General features: G+C 39.3%; 1 pseudogene across 1 annotated transcript; it reads left to right on the forward strand.

Annotated features, from left to right (window-relative positions):
• The first annotated feature begins 857 nt into the window (after nucleotides 1–857).
• On the forward strand, nucleotides 858–4400 carry LOC311621031 (non-histone chromosomal protein HMG-17-like; annotated as a pseudogene). The gene is made up of 2 exons: nucleotides 858–926; nucleotides 4142–4400. The product of its transcript is annotated as a non-histone chromosomal protein HMG-17-like (transcript).
• The last annotated feature ends 1110 nt before the right edge of the window (nucleotides 4401–5510 follow it).

Here is a 5510-nt window from a genome sequence, read left to right on the forward strand (position 1 = left end):
TGAAACCAATAAAAATATATTTAAAAAAACTGAAAAAATGAATAAACAAACAATAATAGGGTTATAGAAACACATCAAACTGATGGTTGTCAGCGGGGGGAGTGTTGGGAGTATGGGTAAAAAAGGTGAAAGGGAATATTGTTAATAATATGATAAGTTTGCACAGTGACAGATAAGTACTAGACTTAGTGTAAGGTATATAAATGTTTAACTATATTGTTCACCTGTAACTATTATATACTGACTATACTAAAATTTTTTAAATAATCAAATAAAAATAAATTATGTCAGTTCTAGATAAATGCTATTCTAGAAAAAAAAAGTAAACTTGCATACCATTTCTTATACTAGTGTTTGTCACCCATGTAGTTGGTTAGTATCTTGGGGAGGAGTGTGGATCCCAGTTTTCAGTATTTTTTAAAGCAGCAGGTGATTCTAATATGCATCCAAGTTGAAAGACTACTCTTCAAAATATAGAATGTCAATACTTGCATTACATTTAAAAAGAGCAGCTCTAAACTTTAATCCCTAATGTAAAGCCAGTGGAACATTGTGGAGAGTAAAGCAATATTACTTAGAGTTCATATGCTTGTTCATATATGACCTGGGGCAGTTGAAAATGTCGATTTCCAGAGCACTCTTCTAATTCAGAGGGCCCCCTGATTCATCACAGACTCAATAAGTCTGGGGTGAGAATCAAGAATGTACATTCTCTCATGTATCCCAGCTATTCATAGGATCATATATGAACAATAAATATCAACTTTGCACTCCAATAAAGACATACATGTCAAGGGAGTCTAAAGTACAATGTTAAAGTCACAGGCATGTGTGAGAGAGCCCATGTAAGCCTCCCCATGGGAAGTCGTGACACTGTCTTGGATCACAGAAAAATGTACAGTGAGATGCCAGAAATACCCTTAGAGGTACTGATGTTTGGATAATGAGAGCATAAAACTCATCCACCAGGCTGGTAACAGCAGTCAGCTGCATGTGAAGGAAATGGCACTGGACAGTGGAGGTGACAATGGGTCTCACCCCCCTTTGGCCTTGTACCCACTCTGAGTATGGAGAATCACTTTGACGAATCTCTCCTCACTTTTAGTTGCTTTATCCTAAGCACTCTCTCATCACTTTATGCTTACCATAGTTCTCATCTGTTTACCAAAGTATGAGGTCCCCAACTTTTTCTTAACTATTGGCCTAGAAAAGCACTTCCTTCTGAACATAAATGAAAGATGTAGAAGTAGACACTGCACAGGGTCAGCAAACTATAACCAACTGCCTATTTTTTTTATTTTTTTTAAGTTTTGGTGTTTTTTTTAAATTGCTTTCAGAGAGGAAGGGAAAAGGAGACATAGAAACATCATGATGAGAATCATTAATTGGCTACCTCCTGCCTGCCCTCTACTGGAGATCAAGCCCCAACCCAGGGCTTGCTCTTGACTTTATAGAAATGTAATAGGCAGGAGACCTGTCAGCTTGAGTTCATTTTTTGTTCACTGTGTCTTTTCTTGGAGGATACGTACATCTTGGATTTATTGAGAGGGGTAAGCTATATTGTATAAACCAATCATGTCCCCCATGATCTGGTCAAGAATACAGTGAACCCTTGTCTATGCAGAGGGAAGAACTCTCTGTGTTCCTGGATTTATTTTCAAAAATTGTTTTTGTGAGTCTAGAGTTTAATCTCTGTTTCCATCAGGATAAAACTTGCTTTAAATAAGCTCTTTTCAAGTCCCTAATTGAGAACAAGAAGCCATGGTTCAAATTTACTCTAACCATTTAAGAGTCTTCAATTTACTGATAACAAAAGGTGATACAGACCACCCAGCTCAACATAAATCTCACATCTCACATAAAGATTGGAGAGTAAGATTGCTGGTTAATCTCCCAAAGTTCCAAACAAGTCTTAGATTAATCAACTGAAGCATTCACATTGTATTGAACTTTTTCTTATTAAGAAACTTCCTCCTAAAACCACCATCCATACAGCTTACATCTTGTTCTCAATTGATAACAATTAAAGATAAATCCTTAAGAGAAGGCATGATGTCTGCATTAGTTATCTATAGCTTCATGACACATTACTTCAAAATTTGGTGGCTTAAAACAACAATATTATATCACTGTATGTCAATAATTCAAACACAGTTTAAGCTGATCCTCGGGCTGTGGATTCTCACAAGGCTGCAATCAAGGGGCAAGCTAGAGCTGCTGTTATTTTTATGTTCAACTGGGAAAAGTTTCTTTTCTAATAAGCTTAATAAGCTGTTCCCCATGAACTGTTGGATTGAGGGCCTTAGTTTCCCATCACTTATTACCCAGAGGCCTCCCACCTTGGTTCTTCACCATGTGGTTCTCTCTCCAAAGAGCAGCGTACAGTATAGCAACTGGTTTCATCAGAATGAGCAAGCAAAGGAAGGGAGAGGGAGAGACATGGGAAATGCTAGTGAGATGGAAGCCACTGTCTTTCACAACCTAATCTCAGCAGTGGCATTCCATCCCTTTGCCATATTGTACTTGTTAGAAGCAAGTCCAGCCCACACTTAAGGTAACAGTATTACACAGGGTGTGAACATCAGCAAGTGATGACAGACCCCTTGGAGCCATCTTAGAAGTCTCACTACCACAACCTTATGAGTCAAGCTGCCAAAGGAAACTAAAATCTTAAGGGAGAAAAAGTTTCAGGAGTTTACTTGCTAGGCTGACAGGAGTTTTAAATATTGTAAAAGACTTGTCCCATTCTTCTTATGAGCAGCTACTTCAAACTTATTCTTCACAAATCTCTCAAACTCATCACCTCCACCTTCATGTTCAGTTCCTCACTGGCTGAGAAAATGTCCCTTACAAAGACATGGTTCCTTATTCACAGAGAAAATGAAAGCAATCAAATGTGATTTTGCAAACTGCAGACTGTCCTAAGAAAAATATGTGGCTATATTTTTGCTTATCCTTTTCCTAAAATTCTGATTTCAAAGATAGAGATATTCCTGTTTGATGATAATCCCTTGCTGATACAACCCTTTTCTTTTCTTTTTTTTCCTATTCAAAGTCCCTACTTCCCATTTCTTCATTTTCCTGTAATTTCACACAAGTCTCTCTGATGGCTTCTGTCATAGCATGTCAGGTGCCAAAGTTTCTCCATGTTTTCTCCTTGTTCCCTTCAGATAATAACCATTGCTTTCCAGTTAACTCTTACCTACTTCTCTCTCCACAATACACTTAAACATGGTTCATATTTTCACCAAGGTGTGAATCAAACTCTTGTCAAAGCGATCTACTTCTAGCTATATTCAATTGCCATTCTCAGGTCTTAGCTTAATTAGATTTCTGTATCATTTACTACTTAAGATTGCCCCCACCTTCTTGAGGTACTCCCATCCTGACATCTATAATACCACCATGTTATGTTATTGCTGTACTTTGCTGTCAATCTTCCTCGACCTCTTGGCAGAGAAATCAGTCTGAGTCCAACCCTTTCATGCTCACTTCCTGATTTATTGGTCAGGGACTTCCCCCCCCTTTTATTCCATAAGTACCCTTAAGAAGACTTTTGCCACTTTCCTGATTTTAATTATCATCTCCATGTGAACATCTAAAGTTTTATCTTCAGCATAAATTTCTTTCTCCTAAGTCTACCTACATAAGAAGAAAAAAAATCCACTTGGTAATTTAAGTTCAATGTCAAACTAAACTCTTCAACCCCGTCAACCAAATTGGCAGCAACTAATAGGCTCCTCCTCTCTATGAGTAGAACTCCCGCCATTCTGCCATACAGTCAGATCCTGGGTGAACCCCTAACTTTTCCCTTTATATGGATGCCTCTGGCCAATAAACCATCAAGTTCCAATGAAGAAGAAGAAAAACTTAAGTGAAAGGATAATCCTTACCCAGTACTTCATAGGCCCCACACTCCATATTTAATAAAAATTGAATAAAAATTATTAGACATATAAAGAACTGAATGAAAATTATAAATGTAAGTAAGTGACCTTGAGCACCAAAAAAGCTTTACAAACTCCCTGGAGCCCTGGCAGTGTGAGGAGGTGAGATGGACCCCCAGACCAAACAAAGCCAGAGCATGCTGTGTCCCTGAGTACCACTCCAATGTTCTGCCACCATCGCCTTCACGCCCAAGAGAAAGGCTGTAGGAGATGCTAAAGGAGATAAAGCCAAGGTGGAGGAGGAGCCACAGAGGAGATCCACTAGGTTATCAGCAAAACTGGCTCTTCCAAAGCCAGAGCCCAAGCCTAAAAAGGCCTCTGCCAAGAAGGGAGAGAAGGTACCAAAGGGAAAAGGGAAAGCTGGTCCTGGCAAAGATGGAATAATCTGCAGAAAACGGAGATGCCAAAACGGACCAGGCACAGAAAGCTGAAAGTGCTGGAGATGCCAAGTGAAGTGTGTGATTTTGATAACTGCGTATATCTGGTGACCGTATGATTTGATTGTTATTTTTTGGGAGGGGTGGGGGGGAGAACATATAGTACTAATAGAATGTCTCCAAAGCTGGACTGACATGGGGGGGACACCTTTCCCCTTCTAGTTTTGAGAAACTTCCTCTTGGTTCCTGGGAGGAGGGATCTCTTGATGTTGACACACATTAGCCATCTTGGCACAAACACCTTGTCATGTGGGGGGAAAATTTTTTTTGTTTTTATGTCCTTTTCTCCCTCTCCACTTTAAGTGTAGACTTTGGCTCTCTTAAGCCAAGAGAACTTTTGGGATCTGACCCCCCAAAATTGGTATCCAGTATGTTGGGCAATCCTGACTTTCCAGTGTCACCACTGAGATGGCCTCCCTCAAAAGAGCAGCAGTTCCTTTCTAGACTGTGGATCTACAGATTGGTTTTCTCTGCCATTTTCATTTCATTTCCCGAAAGTCAGGGTCAGCTTTTGAAAAGTTGTTAAACAACGTGCTTAATGTGAAAAGTCAACCCTCACTCTAAACTTTCCCTGTTCAGAGCATCAGATGAAGACTTCATTGGGTTTTATAGTGGCTTTCTGATTTAGGTAGTTCATTGAAGAAGGGAGTTTGAAAGTTGTATACTGTTAATGATTGTCTGCCCATGTCCTGCTTGAAATACCATGATTATTTATGAAAAGCATCTTTAATAAAGCTGAATACAGTTTGGCTTGGAACAAAAAAAAAAGTGACCTTAAGTAAAAATTTAAATGGCCTATGAGGTAGGCAGAATAATGGCCCCTGCAAAGATACCTGTGCTCTAATGCTCAGAACCTATGACTAGGCTATATTACATAGCAGGAAGAAATAAAGTCACAGATGCTAAGGTTGCTAATTAGGTAATCTCAAAACAGGGAAATTTATCTTGCATTATCTGGTATGGCCCAATGTAATTACAAGAGCCCTTAAAAGTGGAAGTAGAATGGGGGGGAAAAAGGTTCAGTGTCAGTCTACAGTGTGAGAAAATTTAACCAGCTGTGGCTGGCTTTGAAGATGAAGGGAGCAATGAGCCCAGGAATGAGAACAGCCTTTAGAAGTTGATGGAT

The sequence above is a fragment of the Pipistrellus hanaki genome (assembly GCF_964339955.1).
Source record: "Pipistrellus hanaki genome assembly, chromosome: 4".
NCBI lineage: Eukaryota > Metazoa > Chordata > Mammalia > Chiroptera > Vespertilionidae > Pipistrellus > Pipistrellus hanaki.